Source organism: Stenella coeruleoalba (assembly GCF_951394435.1).
Source record: "Stenella coeruleoalba genome assembly, chromosome: 9".
NCBI classification, from domain to species: Eukaryota; Metazoa; Chordata; class Mammalia; order Artiodactyla; family Delphinidae; genus Stenella; species Stenella coeruleoalba.
Window position 1 is genome coordinate 71,757,822 of NC_137155.1, and position 17,691 is coordinate 71,775,512.

Here is a 17,691-nt window from a genome sequence, read left to right on the forward strand (position 1 = left end):
GGGTTTGGATAGTTTCTGTGGGGTACATGTTGGAGCCCTATAGGATAATTGTAGAGGTAGCAATAATAGATAATGAAATTATTGATCCCTTTCTCCATCTTCCTTTTGGTCGGAACCCTTTTCAAGAATTACTTCATATCAATAAGTAGTCCTAGGGGCTTCTGCAGGCTTCTTGTTATTGTTCCCCCGGGGTTCAAGCAGTAATAAAAGAAGAACAATTTTATCCTTGGAGACTTTACGTCTTGCTCACTCACTCCCAGGGCTGGCACTTTTAAGTGAATATCTTTCAAGTATATCAAATGTCTCTCTTGATGCTACAGGCTACCAATCTAGAAAACTTCATGCTTTTAAGCCCAGACAGTTTTCTCCCTGGCTATATTCCCTGGGCCTGGAATACAGACTGATTTAGAAATTCTGCAGCTGCCTTAGGAAACTTATGGGTAGATGAAGAAAGACAATTAAGGAAAAAAAAAAAAAAAAAAAGCAAAGACTAAAGGCCAACTTACTGAGGACTGCAGAGGGAAGAGATGGGAAGAATCTAGGTTCTTACTGACAGCACGGAGTTAAAAAATTATCAACCTAGAATTCCTCATCCACTGGACTTCTGATTCTATGGGAGCAGTAGACAATTGTCTTTCTTTTTAACTATCAAAAATTTTAATCCTTTTTCTATGCTAGGACGTCCTCCTTCTTATTAGGTAGAGCCAGCCCTATATTAGAAAACTAAAGTTGCTACATACTCACTTTCCCATATTCCCTTGCAGGTCAGACTGCAAGCTAGACTCTGCACTAGATCTTAACAAGAGCCAGTGACATGAACGAGCATGGACCATGAAGAAAGCACTTTGAGTGAGAGTAGTGGAACCAGCAGTGGATATGTTCACTTTCCAGGGGCAACTGGGCAGCATTGCTGGCCTCAGTATCCCAAGTTCAGTTTTGGTGGTGCCAGTGGTGAAAACTGGACTGTCTATGCCCACCGGCAATGACAATGGTGTTTTCATGGGACAAGGTTTGCAAGGTTTGGCTTCGAGATGTTTTTTTCTCTTAAATCATCTAGAGTTGATTTTTATCACCTACAACTAAGAACCTTCTGTGATACAGAGAGGTAATACATTTTTAGTATTCTTTTCAATTGTTTCTTATTGTTAAGCAGTTGGCTTCCTGTTATTTTTGCAGCTAAATAAATTTTCTACATGTATCAACTAATATCTCAACAAGCATGAGTCTCTAATATCTACACGGCACATGCTGTTACAGTTACCAGGAAAATAAAAGACAGAATTTCTAATCAGGAAACAAACTTCCCAGTTCTGGTAACAATAAATAAATAAATAGAATGATTACTAATTTCTCCACATAGATAGTCACCAGGTTTACTTACATGATGGTATCTTAGGCAGAAACCATAATGTATTTCTTAATACAGTGGAAGAGTTATTTATTATCACTTTCTTTCAAAGTCTTATCTAACTAAGACTTAATGCTCCTGGTTATAATATGTCTTTAATGAGTTCTTTTATTTTATTCTAATTTTGAGACACTGTACTCTCTGACTTAACCTGGGGCTAAAATTGAGTATCGAAATCCCCACTGTGGTTTCTGGCTCATCAGAAAAAACACTGATTCTATGGGAGCATGATGATTCTTAATCTTCACAAGAGAACTACAATTTCTTGTCAAAGTTTGTTAGAATTAATAATATAATAATAATTATTATTAATAAAACTGTGGTTCAGAAATTTTTCCTTCATGGTCACTTTTTTCTAAGATAAGTTCCTTTATTATTTATTACCTAAGAAAAGGCCAGGAAGATGGTAAATACAGTAATGTGAAATGAAGAAAAGATCCTGCCGTCTTTTAGGCTACATTGATTTAAAATGCATCACTGACAATATCACCATCATTCAAAGTACTGTACTTTAGTCAGGTGGCAGGCACTATTTGCAAATGCAGAGCTCATCAGAGAGGGCTTCTTCTTCTTTTTTTTCTTTCAGTCCCACCAAATTCTTCTATTCCATTAAAACAATGAATTAGAAAAATTAAGAAAAACAGCCTGAAGCTGCCTCTTTTGTTCTTTAACATACAGTACTTCTACTGAGGGTTTCAAATGGAATTTATTCACATGTCAGATGTATGGGATTGGACTAACCTCATTTTGAAAAGTTATGTATTCTTCATTACTCTTCTACCCGTCTCTGAATGCTTTAACTGGTATGTTGTTAGGTTTTATTGGATGATATCTGATCAAAGTAGTTCTAATTTATAACTTTTGTTTTCTTTTTCATATTAGGGCTTGTTTGAGATGAGCTACTATATTTATCCTGGGCCATTCCTTTTAAGGTTAAGAAAAGAATTTTTGCCTTTCCCTTTGTGCTGTTTATTCATGTAAATTCAATAAAAATAAAAGATACAGAGGTGAGTTTCTTGAAATAGTTATGATGTTAGAAAGCATATTTTATGAAATATTTCTTTTGATTATGAAAAAATAATCTATAAAAGTTTAAATATAATTTGTAGTTTATACATATAAGCAACACACATGCATAAAAAAGTATCGGAGTTATGTATCGTATACTTACTTTAGAGATGTAAGAAACAAAATGATGCACCCTATTTAACATTTTAAAGCAAAAGATAAAAGAGCAAGCTATTACTTCATTACATAAAAATGGAGTTAACTAGTACTGGGAATGGCAAACTAAGGTCCACAGGCTTGTTACCTGTTTTTGTAAATGTAGTTTTATAGGAACACAGCCATGCCATTTGTTTACATGTTGTCTTCAGCTTTTCCATGGCTGCATTCTCCTTAAAAGGGCAGAAATGAGTAGTTGCAACAGAAACCATAAGGCCCCAAAACCCTAAAATATTTATTGTCTGGCCATTTAAAGAAACAGTTTGCTGGGCTTCCCTGGTGGCTCAGTGGTTGGGAGTCCGCCTGCCGATGCAGGCGACACGGGTTCGTGCCCCGGTCCGGGAGGATCCTACATGTCACGGAGCTGCTGGGCCCGTGAGCCATGGCCGCTGAGCCTGCGTCCGGAGCCTGTGCTCCGCAATGGGAGAGGCCACAGCAATGAGAGGCCCGCGTACCGCAAAAAAAAAAAAAAAAAAAAAAAAAAGGAAACAGTTTGCTGACCTCAGACCTATCTAGCACATATATTGGTATACCAACATTCCTTAAATTTATAGGTGGAATGTGGTAGCTGTCACATTTTCTGAGGGTAAATTATAAATATATTTTATTTTCAGATTACAAGGTGTGAGACTGCAACGAGAGTCAATGTGTAAAAGAAAGTAACATTATGTGTCAAAATGCTCCACGTCGATAGTATAAACCTCTACCACTTGAGATAAACTATAGGAAACTTTCTGTTAGACACTGAAGGAGCTATTCATCATCTCTACAAAAGATCTAACTTCATACAGTTGAGAGCACAAAGTGTCAGCCATTCCACCAAGAACCTTATTCTAATGTAAAAAGGCAGAAAGACCCCTGCAAGCTAATGGGAGGTCTATAGACTGCTCTTTCATGAAACTCATTCTCTGGAGGGATGAGTCCAGAGAACCAGGGAAAAGTGAGAACATTTTTCAGTTAATCTGCTTTTTACTTTCATACCTTGCTTTGGTTCTGTATTCATCCCATGATTTAAAAAAAATTTTTAATTCATCAAGAGCTGTATACAGTACCATTAAAATAATCTTTCAATATTTAGATTTCCTGTAAATAGCAACTTCACCCCTTGAAAAACCAGTTCTATTAGTTATGATTTTACATTTGCTTTGTTATCACTGATTGTTTGAAATATTATTCCATTATCTCCATCTCTTTTTTACTCAGTGTTTTAGACTTCATTGTTTGGAATTGTTCAGATATATTTTTATTCTAATAGCCACTGACCTTCATCTGGGCTACTTAACAGGTATTAATAAACATAGTTGTTCTTTTAAAAAAGAAATCCTCCTTCAATTAGGCATCTATGTCTCTAATGAGAGCATGAAATTTGCAAAAATATGATATTGCTATTTTCAATATGTAACTGTCTGCCCTGGTTAAAGATCTAATCTCTATGTTTCTTTGACCTCATAACCTTTTACCTCAACTTTAAGTCTGTGTTCCATTTAAAAATGTAAATATTATTAGTGCATATAGGAAAGATCATCTCTGTTTGAAAATTGCATATAAATAACTCCAGAGGACTGGAAAGAAGCCTATGCTAGAATCATTGCATAAGGATTAGATCTGTATTACATTAACTGCAGAAAGAGGGAATTTCATATATTAACATATAGAGAACTGGTGAGGAGGTTTGAGCCAAAATTTATAAACAACACAGAAGTGAGCCAGTCAATGAAGCTTATGTTGAAAGATCTTTTCTCCATCCTTGCCTCTCTGAATTTTAAGTATCATATGAGTTGTTAAGTATCAATACAGTCAAGTGATTAAAACAAAATGAAGGTTCTGCTTATGCTTTGGAATACTGAGATAGCTGACAACTTGAGTCCATGGGTTTAATTTCCATCCTGTTACATATCTCCTGAAATGACCAAAGGAATATAAAAATAGACACTAATCTGCATCAGTTAAAGGACCAGAGAAGGGTTATCATTTCCATTGTCAGAAATAGCAGCGTATTTCTGCTAGATTTAGTGCAGATGAAATGACAAGGCACTGAAGTCTGGTTCAAAATTCCTCTCCGGAGAAAATGGTTCAGACTCTTAGGAAGCAATCAGTGGATGGGCTGGCAGACCCCCCTGTCACCTTTTTAAATTGGAAGCATGAACATTGGAGGCAAGGAGAATCTATGGGGCAGATGGGGAGTTTAAATTTGGGATCATTTTTACTGTTTTAGAGGAAAAGCATTTCCATTCAGTTGTTTGAGGGAGGCCTGGCATGTCCTTGTTTTCCTAGCAGAGATAATAACAATACTTAATAATTATAGAGAGTTTATTATGTGCCAGATACTTTTCTAAATGCCTAATATGAATTATCACAATTAGTACTCCTATTGACCCTGGAAGTAGGTACACTTATTAGACCAATTTCATAAGAAAGTAAACTAAAGCATAGAAAGCTCAAGTATCTTACCCAAAGTAAAACAATAAGTGAAAGAACCAAGATGTCCACTCTGGCAATCTGACTCGAGATGATGCCCTCAGATATGATTTTATATGGTCTCCTAGAAAGTCAAGAATGCCACTAGCTATATTGGCTTCTCAATGATGCACAGAGAATTTCACTGGATATAGTATGGCTAGGTTTGCCAGATGTGGCAAACAAAAAAATACGGGATGCCCAGGAACATTTGTATTTCAGATGAACAATGAAAAAATTTTTACTGCAATTGCATTTTCCCATGTACTTTGGTTCATACTTGTTGTTTATCTTACATTAAAATTTAACTGAGCATTCTGTATTTTATCTGTCAACCCGAGGCATGGATCTTGCATGACAAGGAGGCAGCCCGGCCAGGAGGAGCACAGGAGCAGCTTCATGATACACTTGGCCAGGAGGTTGGGCAGAAACACCAAAGGACTTTATCCTGGTGCACTAGCTTCACCAAATAGAGAAGAAACTACACAAGAGCTACTTCCTTTGCTGTAAAGTTCTGTATTTGAATTGCCCTTTGCTTCTCTCAGGAAGCAAGGTTCTACACTGCTGATGTAAATTTGCATTTACCAGCCCTTCATCTGAACAGCTAACAGCAGAAATCTCGGAACAACCAAGAAAATAATACAGGGGACCCAAAAAGAGAGGTTGTCTTTATGGAAAGACTTCCAGCTGGATTTATCTCTCTTCTTTCAAGAATAAGCGAACTTCTGGGAAGATGGCGGAATAGTAAGACGCGGAGATCACCTTCCTCCCCACAGACACACCAGAAATACATCTACATGTGGAACAACTCCTACAGAACACCTACTGAACGCTGGCAGAAGACCTCAGACCTCCCAAAAGGCAAGAAACCCCCCCACGTACCTGCGTAGGGCAAAAGAAAAAAGAATAAACAGAGACAAAAGGATAGGGACTGGACCTGCACCAGTGGGAGGGAGCTGTGAAGGAGGAAAGATTTCCACACACTAGGAAGCACCTTCGCGGGCTGAGACTGCGGGTGGCGGAGCGGGAAGCTTCGGGGCCGTGGAGGAGAGCACAGCAACAGGAGTGCGGAGGGCAAAGCGGAGAGACTCCCGCACAGAGGATCAGTGCTGACCATGCCACTTACCAGCCCGAGAGGCTTGTCTGCTCACCGGCCGGGGCGGGGGGGGCCTGGAGTTGAGTCTCGGGCTTCGGTTGGAGCTCCGGGAGAGGACTGGCGGCGTGAACACAGCCTGCAGGGGGTTAGTGCGCCACGGCTAGCCGGGAGGAAGTCCGGAGAAAAGTCTGGACCTGCCGAAGAGGCAAGAGACTTTTTCTTGCCTCTTTGTTTCCTGGTGCGTGAGGAGAGGGGATTAAGAACGCTGCTTAAAGGAGCTCCAGAGACGGGCGCGAGCCGCCGCTAACAGCGCGGACCCCAGCGACAGACATGAGATGCTAAAGCTGCTGCTGCCGCCACCAAGAAGCCTGTGTGCGAGCACAGGTCACTCTCCACACCTCCACTCCTGAGAGCCTGTGCAGCCCGCCACTGCCAGGGTCCCGGGGTCCAGGGACAACTCCCCCGAGAGAACGCACGGCGCACCTCAGCTTGGTACAACGTCACGCCAGCCTCTGCTGACGCAGGCTCGCCCCGCCCCCCGTGCCCCTCCCTCCCCTCAGCCTGAGTGAGCCACAGCCCCCGAATCAGCGGCTCCTTTAACCCCGTCCTGTCTGAGCGATGAAGAGACGCCCTCCGGCGACCTACACGCAGAGGCGGGGCCAAATCCAAAACTGAACCCCGGCAGCTGTGCGAACAAAGAAGAGAAAGGGAAATCTCTGCCAGCAGCCTCAGGAGCAGCGGATTAAAGCTCCACAATCAACTTGATGTACCCTGCATCTGTGGAATACCTGAATAGACAACCAATCATCCCAAATTGAGGAGGTGGACTATGAGAGCAAGATTTATGATTTTTGCCCCTTTTCCTCTTTTTGTGAGTGTGTATGTGTATGCTTCTGTGTGAGATTTTGTCTGTATAGCTTTGCTTCCACCATTTGTCCCAGGGTTCTCTCCATCCTTTTTGCTTTCTGTTTTTTTTCCTCTTAATAATTATTTTTTTATTTTAACAACTTTATTATATTTTATCTTACTTTATTTTATTTTACTTTATCTTCTTTCTTTTTTTCCTTCCTTCCCTCCTTCCTTCCTTCCTTCCTCCCTCCCTGCCTCCTTTCTTTCTTCCTTTCTTTCTTTCTTTCTTTCACTCTACTTCTACTAATTCTTTCTTTCTACTTTTTCTCCCTTTTCTTCTGAGCGGTGTGGATGAAAGGCTCTTGGTGCTGCAGCCAGGAGTTAGTGCTGTGCCTCTGAGGTGGGAGAGCCAACTTCAGGACACTGGTCCACAAGAGACCTCCCAGCTGCACATAATATCAAATGGCGAAAATCTCCCAGAGATCTCCATCTCAACACCAGCACCCAGCTTCACTCAATGACCAGCAAGCTACAGTGCTAGACATCCTATGCCAAACAACTAGCAAGACAGGAACACAACCCCACCCATTAGCAGAGGCTGCCCAATCATAATAAGTTGACAGACACCCCAAAACACACCACCAGACGTGGACCTGCCCACCAGAAAGACAAGATCCAGCCTCATCCACCAGAACACAGTCACTAGTTCCCTCCACCAGGAAGCATACACAACCCACTGAACCAAACTTAGCCACTGGGGACAGACAGCAAAAACAACGGGAACTACAAACCTACAGCCTGCAAAAAGGAGATCCCAAACACAGTAAGATAAGCAAAATGAGAAGACAGAAAAACACACAGCAGATGAAGGAGCAAGATAAAAACCCACCAGACCTAACAAATGAAGAGGAAATAGGCAGTCTACCTGAAAAAGAATTCAGAATAGTAATAGTAAAGATGATCCAAAATCTTGGAAATAGAATGTAGAAAATACAAGAAACATTTAACAAGGACCTAGAAGAACTAAAGATGAAACAAACAATGATGAAAAACACAATAAATGAAATGAAAAACACTCTAGATGGGATCAATAGCAGAATAACTAAGGCAGAAGAACGGATAAGTGACCTGGAAGATAAAATAATGGAAATAACTACTGCAGAGCAGAATAAAGAAAAAAGAATGAAAAGAACTGAGGACAGTCTCAGAGACCTCTGGGACAACATTAAATGCACCAACATTCGAATTACAGGGGTTCCAGAAGAGGAAGAGAAAAAAAAAGGGACTGAGAAAATATTTGAAGAGATTATAGTTGAAAACTTCCCTAATATGGGAAAGGAAATAGTTAATCAAGTCTAGGAAGCACAGAGAGTCCCATACAGGATAAATCCAAGGAGAAATATACCAAGACACATATTAATCAAACTGTCAAAAATTAAATACAAAGAAAACATATTAAAAGCAGCAAGGGAAAAACAACAAATAACACACAAGGGAATCCCCATACTGTTAACAGCTGATCTTTCAAAAGAAACTCTGCAAGCCAGAAGGGAGTGGCAGGACATATTTAAAGTGATGAAGGAGAAACACCTACAACCAAGATTACTCTACCCAGCAAGGATCTCATTCAGATCTGATGGAGAAATTAAAACCTTAACAGAGAAGCAAAAGCTGAGAGAGTTCAGCACCACCAAACCAGCTCTACAACAACTGCTAAAGGAACTTCTCTAGGCAAGAAACACAAGAGAAAGAAAAGACCTACAATAACGAACCCAAAACAATTAAGAAAATGGGAATAGGAACATACATATCGATAATTACCTTTAATGTAAATGGACTAAATGCTCCCACCAAAAGACACAGATTGGCTGAATGGATACAAAAACAAGACCCATATATTTGCTGTCTACAAGAGACCCACTTCAGACCTAGAGACACATACAGACTGAAAGTAAGGGAATGGAAAAAGATATTTCATGCAAATGGAAACCAAAAGAAAGCTCTAGTAGCAATTCTCATATCAGACAAAATAGACTTTAAAATAAAGACTATTAGAAGAGACAAAGAAGGACACTGCATAATGATCAAGGGATCGATCCAAGAAGAGGATATAACAATTGTAAATATTTATGCACCCAACATAGTACCACCTCAATACATAAGGAAAATACTAACAGCCATAAAAGGGGAAATTGACAGTAACACATTCATAGTAGGGGACTTTAACACCCCACTTTCACCAATGGACAGATCATCCAAAATGAAAATAAATAAGGAAACACAAGCTTTAAAAGATACATTAAACAAGATGGACTTAATTGATATTTATAGCACATTCCATCCAAAAACAACAGAATACACATTTTTCTCTATTGCCCATGGAACATTCTCCAGGATAGATCATATCTTGGGTCACAAATCAAGCCTTGGTAAATTTAAGAAAATTGAAATTGTATCAAGTATCTTTTCCGACCACAACGCTATGAGACACTATCAATTACAGGAACGCTATCAATTACAGGAAAAGATCTGTAAAAAATACAAACACATGGGGGTTAAACAATACACTACTTAATAACGAAGTGATCACTGAAGAAATCAAAGAGGAAATCAAAAAATACCTAGAAACAAATGACAATGGAGAGACGATGACCCAAAATCTATGGGATGCAGCAAAAGCAGTTCTAAGAGGGAAGTTTATAGCAATACAATCCTACCTTAAGAAACAGGAAACATTTCGAATAAACAACCTAACCTTGCACCTAAAGCAATTAGAGAAAGAAGAACAAAAAATCCCCAAAGTTAGCAGAAGGAAAGATAATCATAAAAATCAGATCAGAAAAAAATGAAAAAGAAATGAAGGAAACGATAGCAAACATCAATAAAACTAAAAGCTGGTTCTTGGAGAAGATAAACAAAATTGATAAACCATTAGCCAGACTCATCAAGAAAAAAAGGGAGAAGACTCAAATCAATAGAATTAGAAATGGAAAAGGAGAAGTAACAACTGACACTGCAGAAATACAAAAGATCATGAGAGATTACTATAAGCAATTCTATGCCAATAAAATGGACAACCTGGAAGAAATGGATAAATTCTTAGAAAGGCACAACCTGCCAAGACTGAATGAGGAAGAAATAGAAAATATGAACAGACAAATCACAAGCACTGAAACTGAAACTGTCATTAAAAATCTTCCAACAAACAAAAGCCCAGGACCAGATGGCTTCACAGGTGAATTCTATCAAACATTTAGAGAAGAGCTAACACCTATCCTTCTCAAACTCTTCCAAAATATAGCAGAGGGAGGAACACTCCCAAACTCATTCTATGAGGCCACCATCACCCTGATACCAAAACCAGACAGGGATGTCACAAAGAAAGAAAACTACAGGCCAATATCACTGATGAACATAGATACAAAAATCCTCAACAAAATACTAGCAAACAGAATCCAACAGCACATTAAAAGGATCATACACCATAATCAAGTGGGGTTTATTCCAGGAATGCAAGGATTCTTCAATATACGCAAATCAATCAACGTGATACACCATATTAACAAATTGAAGGAGAAAAACCATATGATCATCTCAATAGATGCAGAGAAAGCTTTCGACAAAATTCAACACCCATTTATGATAAAAACCCTGCAGAAAATAGGCATAGAGGGAACTTTCCTCAACATAATAAAGGTTATATATGACAAACTCACAGCCAACATCGTCCTCAATGGTGAAAAACTGAAAGCATTTCCACTAAGATCAGGAACAAGACAAGGTTGCCCACTCTCACCACTCTTATTCAACATAGTTTTGGAAGTTTTAGCCACAGTAATTAGAGAAGAAAAGGAAATAAAAGGAATCCAAATCGGAAAAGAAGAAGTAAAGCTGTCACTGTTTGCAGATGACATGATACTATACACAGAGAATCCTAAAGATGCTACCAGAAAACTACTAGAGTTAATCAATGAATTTGGTAAAGTAGCAGGATACAAAATGAATGCACAGAAATCTCTGGCATTCCTATACACTAATGATGAAAAATCTGAAAGTAAAATCAAGAAAACACTCCCATTTGCCACTGCAACAAAAAGAATAAAATATCTAGGAATAAACCTACCTAACGAGACAAAAGACCTGTATGCAGAAAATTATAAGACACTGATGAAAGAAATTAAAGATGATACAAATAGATGGAGAGATAAACCATGTTCTTGGATTGGAAGAATCAACATTGTGAAAATGACTCTACTACCCAAAGCAATCTACAGATTCAATGCAATCCCTATCAAACTACCACTGGCATTTTTAATAGAACTAGAACAAAAAATTTCACAATTTTTATGGAAACACAAAAGACCCCGAATAGCCAAAACAATCTTGAGAATGAAAAAAGGAGCTGGAGGAATCATGCTCCGTGACTTCAGACTATACTACAAAGCTACAGTAATCAAGACAGTATGGTACTGGCACAAAAACAGAAAGATAGATCAATGGAACAGGATAGAAACCCCAGAGATAAACCCACGCACATATGGTCACCTTATCTTTGATAAAGGAGGCAGGAATGTACAGTGGAGAAAGGACAGCCTCTTCAATAAATGGTGCTGGGAAAACTGGACAGCTACATGTAAAAGTATGAGATTAGAGCACTCCCTAACACCATACACAAAAATAAGCTCAAAATGGATTAAAGACCTAAATGTAAGGCCAGAAACTGTCAAACTCTTAGAGGAAAACATAGGCAGGACACTCTATGACATAAATCACAGCAAGGTCCTTTTTGACCCACCTCCTAGAGAAATGGAAATAAAAACAAAAATAAACAAATGGGACCTAATGAAACTTAAAAGCTTTTGCACAGCCAAGGAAACCATAAACAAACCAAAAGACAACCCTCAGAATGGGAGAAAATATTTGCAAATGAAGCAACTCACAAAGGATTAATCTACAAAATTTATAAGCAGCTCATGCAGCTCAATAACAAAAAAAAACAAACAACCCAATCCAAAAATGGGCAGAAGACCTAAATAGACATTTCTCCAAAGAAGATATACAGACTGCCAACAAACACGTGAAAGAATGCTCAACATCATTAATCATTAGAGAAATGCAAATCAAAACTACAATGAGATATCATCTCACACTAGTCAGAATGGCCATATCATCAAAAAATCTAGAAACAATAAATGCTGGAGAGGGTGTGGAGAAAAGGGAACCCTCTTGCACTGTTGGTGGGAATGTAAATTGATACAGCCACTGTGGAAAACAGTACGGAAGTTCCTTAAAAAACTACAAATAGAACTACCATATGACCCGGCAATCCCACTACTGGGCATATACCCTGAGAAAACCATAACTCAAAGAGTCATGTAGTGAAATGTTCATTGCAGCTCTATTTACAAGAGCCCAGAAATGGAAACAACCTAAGTGTCCATCATCGGATGAATAGATAAAGAAGATGTGGCACATATATACAATGGAATATTACTCAGCCATAAAAAGAAATGAAATTGAGCTATTTGTAATGAGGTGGATAGGCCTAGAGTCTGTCATACAGAGTGAATTAAGTCAGAAGGAGAGAGACAAATACCGTATGCTAACACATATATATGGAATTTAAGAAAAAAAAATTGTCATGAAGAACCTAGGGGTAAAACAGGAATAAAGGCACAGACTTACTAGAGAATGGACTTGAGGATATGGGGAGGGGGAAGGGTAAGCTGTGACAAAGCGAGAGAGAGGCATGGACATATATACACTACCAAACGTAAGGTAGATAGCTAGTGGGAAGCAGCCGCATAGCACAGGGAGATCAGCTCGGTGCTTTGTGATCGCCTGGAGGGGTGGGATAGGGAGGGTGAGAGGGAGGGAGACGCAAGCGGGAAGAGATATGGGAACATATGTATATGTGTAACTGATTCATTTTGTTGTGAAGCAGAAACTAACACACCATTGTAAAGCAATTATACTCCAATAAAGATGTTAAAAAAAAAAAAAAAGAATAAGTGAATGAGAAACACCCAAGTGGAGATTGCCAAGAGATTCTGCAGTATGAAAGAAACCATCCCTATGAAGTGTCTACTTTTATTTTTTTTTTAATCTACAGAAAGTAGAAATGTTTGACAGAGTCAGCTTTGAACTATCAAAAATTCAATGAAACCAAGTATTAGTTGATCTCCTACTATGGATGTGACATGCTCTGGTGATATTAAACTGAAACAGAGGCCTTGCCGTCAAAGAAATTTTTGTAAAATAAATTTTAATAAAATTAATGAAATGTCAAGTGCTGAGGAATGAATGAATGAATGGATTGATCAATCAATAAATCAGTAAACCAACCAAAGGAAAGGAGGAGGAACTTTATGTAGGAGGTGGCTGTAAATAGGATGACTGCTTTCTAAACCCCTCTACTGTGCCTAGAAAGCTGAAATCAACTCCCAGACTCTTTTGCAGCTTAAATTCTGGTTATGATTTAGGCTTCAAAAGTTTAATGGCTCTGGGTAATATTTAAAGGCAAAAATGTGGCAGTTGCCTCAATTCTACTGCAGGCAAGTCCATAATAGAGATATCTGGGTTTTGGCAACAACATTAATAGACACCCTAGTGTCTGGATGATATCTTTGTGGCTGTTGAGAGGCAGGTGTGTCCATTTTCTTCAGGCTGTCCGACAGTTCTATGAACAACTTAAGATCCTATAATAAATCTCTTTGGCTTTAACTACCTGGAATGCTATTCCATTTTCCACACTGTACTGTGATGGATGCAGTCACTGGTACATGAAACACTCAGAAAATTACAATATGTGATTAGCTCCCTGAAGTAGTTACATTTGAAGGTGACAGTGATCTTGTTAGCCTTAGAAGGAGGACACATAGTGACGAAAATTTACTTAAATCATAATCATCATTAAGGGAAAACATGAGTCTCTGTTGCTGGTCATTGGCACTCAGCAACCTACAAAACCATTGCCAGGGAGGTGCAGCCAGGAACTGGGACAGGTTGATTATATTGGATTCCTCCAATATGGAAGAGGAAGTGGGTGTACTGACTAGTGAGTGTACTGGCTGATTTTGGATATGGATTTTGCTTTACTGCCTACTTTGTAAAGCAGCATTTTTCATTTACTGAATAGTTTACTTTTTAAATCATGGTTTTACCACACAACACAACTCCTGACTGGCCATGACATTCATTATATAGAAGAAATAGGAGAGAAAGTGGGCTGACTCCCAAGGGATTCACTATTCTTAGCATGTGCTCAGAAACAAGGGGCGTTTTGTAAAGATAGAACAGACCATTGAAAACAAGTCAATATACCTTGTTAGAATAGAATGTTTCCCTACAGGATGACATGTGCTTTCAGCCAGCAAATGATGTGCATTCCTTTTTCTCTTATGGTTGGAACACACTTGTCTGGGCACTAAGGGGTAGAAGTATTGCTGCTAATGGCATTTCTGCTCTGGTACATTTAATGACCTACTAACAATATCTTTGTTCCTCATTTCTGTGGCTTTGCTTATGATGGTTTAGAGGACTTGGTACCCAAGAGATGAATCCTTCCACCAGGAACACATCAATGGTTTTTTGAATTGAAAGTTGAGATCGCCACCTTTTAATACGGAGCTACACATGCCACTGGGCCAATAGAAGGGGGATTGTTGTGTTTTCTGGGGTGATTAATTCTGACTACTAAGGGGAAATGGGGTTGCTGTTATTATGTGGGGCAGGGAGAAGCATACCTTCAACTCAGGAAATCCTCTAGCACTCATTATGGTTCTGCCAAGTCCAATTTTAAAACTTAATGGAACAGCATGTAGGATCAGTAAAGGCTTGTACACCTTAGCTGTGAAGGTTTGGGTCACTCCACCAGTTAAAAATCCCAGCTCGTTATGTTGCCCAAGGAGAAAGAGACCTGGGAAAGGGTTTTGGAAAGAGGAAAGTTATAAATAAAAATTAAAACCTGGTGATCAATTTTAGAAACAAAGACTAAAACAACTACTCATATTATCTTCCTTATGCGCTTGTATCTATAGCATTTTCCCTGAACAATTTTATTTTCCTCACCATTTTCTCTTATCATTTTATATAGGGCATACTAGGGTTAGTTTACTTTGTAATTTTGTCCATAAGTTAATGAATATCAAGGTGGGACTGTGACTGAATGTGGGAAATGAATATCACCAGTTTGTGGATGCGGTGACTAATGGGATTTTAGGCCTCCTTTTGTAAAGAGAAGGTGAAAGCATTTTCATTTGTAAATTGAAAGCTACAGTAGTGCAGGATGTATTTCGCTGTTCTCTTGCTGTCATCTGAAAGGTTAAGTTGGAAAGAAGGACTTGATGAAATTTGAGTATCCAAAGCAGTAAATTGAGGTAGATATGGTGGCTCAGTATTCAACATCCATCTAAACGCCTCTCAAGGTTTTTTCTGATACTGCAGATACTAGAAAACTAAAAACCACATTTTTTTTTTTTTTTCCTCACAGAGCCACAACAGCTAAGTTGCTGGATATGAATAAGATTCCACCACTCAGATACACTCTAACGAGATTTGGAAGGTAGAAGTGAAACAGAATATTTTTCTATTTTTACTGACAAGTATGGTCAGAGGCATGTGCTTTATTTTCTGCCGCACCATTAGCAGAGTCCCAGGGCCTGGTCACAAGATTTGTGAATGTCAAAGCAGGATGTATGGCATCTGTTTTGCTGTACAGACTGCAACATGGATAGCATTGGTTTGGAGCTGGTATCAGGACAGTTTCCTCATGGTGGTGCCTTAATGATTGATCACAGTGGTTTCTGGTTTGTTTTAGTGGCAGCGCAGTTCTGCAGCAGCAGCAGCCATGATCCACACTGGAAAATGGCTCTCTGATTAAACAGGAAGTTTCATCTACCATGGTGACCAGGTTCTTCAGTGTGGTTACAGAGTCACTCCTGAAATCTCAACCTGAGATTTGTTTCTTCAGATATTCAGGCAATTCTGTAAGCCAGATACACTATAACACATCCATTTTGACTTAAGCTAGGTAGAGTGAATTCTGTTTTCCGAGACAGAGCCTAAACATGCAAAAAGCTTGACCACAGAGGTTGAGATGAGAAGCAAAGAGACATAAGAACAGGCTGAAAAAAAGACCTGTAGAGGAAATTAGGATTGCAAGGTAAAAATATAAAATTTAAAACTTTAAATTTTCATCAAATGAAGTAAAGATTAGAAGAAACACTGTAGAAAACTGAATAGGGATGTGACAGACAGACTTAAGAAACCCTCCTGAGAATAGAAAAGATTAAGACATGAAAACAATAAAACAATGTAGTAGACACAAATGTCAGGAGATATTAAATATGTGGATATTAAGTTTTACATAAAGAGAAATCATAATTAAAGAGAGGGAAAAGATTACTACAAATGGGATAAGACAGGGCAAACAACAAAAAAAGCAAATTTAATTCAGAATACTATAGACCTGGCTGTATAGGACACAAGGTCTCCTCCAGAGTTTCAGGTAAAATTTCCTGATGACATGTCTGAATTTATTAAATATTCATTAAAGATGAATAAACATTACACAAACATCCAAGCTCAAACAAAAACCATCTTCCAAATACCCCAAAAGGAATAAATTCTATTTTACACAAGAAGACAATAAAATAATCTTTTGCTCTGTAACATTCAGTAACAACACATAAAGAAATAATGTGTACAAAATTTTGATGGAAACATTTTTATGAATTAAGAACTATAAACCTAACCAAATTGTGTATAGTCATTAAAAGGAGTTCATAATAACTCAGAGGTATGCCACCTACAGACCTCTCCTGAATCTTGAAAGTAGTTATTCAATGATCAATGGCAGTCAACCAAGATGAGCCAAAGTAAATAAATGAAGACTATGGTAGGTATAATATAAAAGGTTGGGGTCGTGAACATCAAAACCCTGATTACAAAATAGAAATTAAAGTTGTAAAAAGCCTTACTTGAAAGTAAAGATAAATAATGTAAAAACCGGGCTTCCCTGGTGGCACAGTGGTTGAGAGTCCACCTGCCGATGCAGGGGACACGGGTTCGTTCCCCGGTCCGGGAAGATCCCACATGCCGCAGTGAGGCTGGGCCCGTGAGCCATGGCCGCTGAGCCTGCGCGTCCAGAGCCTGTGCTCCGCAATGGGAGAGGCCACAACAGTGAGAGGCCCGCGTACTGCAAAAATATAAATAAGAATGTAAAAATCATAGTTTAATTTTAATAAATGTGATGTTTATGTGTCCATAGAGTTAAGTGGATAATATATTAGGATATAAAGTTTGGTTTAATATGTTCCAAAAAACACCCTTTATTAGACCACATTGCCATAAATTAAAAACTAAGTACTTTGACATGAAAAGGGGGGAAAACTTCTAAATAACTCCTTGTACAAAGAAAAAACTTAAAACTTTTATTATATAATATTCAGGAGAAAAAAGAAATGAAAACATTGCAAACTAAGACATATGCAACCAGAAATATGTATAGAGATAAATTCATCAATTTAAAAGCTTTAATTATTTAGCAAGAAAAATAAAATAAGTAAACTGAACACTTTTTCCAGAGGTTAGAAAAAACAAAATCAAAGTAAAGAAAAACAAAAGAATTGGATTAAAAAGTACAAAAGCAAAATTT

The 17,691-nt window shown here is 38.5% G+C and overlaps 1 protein-coding gene across 16 annotated transcripts in view; it reads right to left on the bottom strand.

Annotated features, from left to right (window-relative positions):
- Positions 1–17,319, bottom strand: part of LOC307192094 (uncharacterized protein) — an 868,937-nt gene extending 851,618 nt beyond the window's left edge. For 15 of the 16 annotated variants that reach the window (XM_079932631.1, XM_079932629.1, XM_079932628.1 and 12 more), the window contains exons 1-2: positions 17,015–17,319; positions 14,780–14,952 (exon numbers count right to left, since the gene is read on the bottom strand). The gene's annotated coding sequence lies outside the window, so the exon portion shown is untranslated. Of the gene's footprint in view, positions 1–6,215; positions 6,648–14,779; positions 14,953–17,014 lie in introns of those variants that run through there. The other variant, XM_079932637.1, reaches the window with a different exon arrangement.
- Between the last annotated feature and the right edge of the window lie 372 nt (positions 17,320–17,691).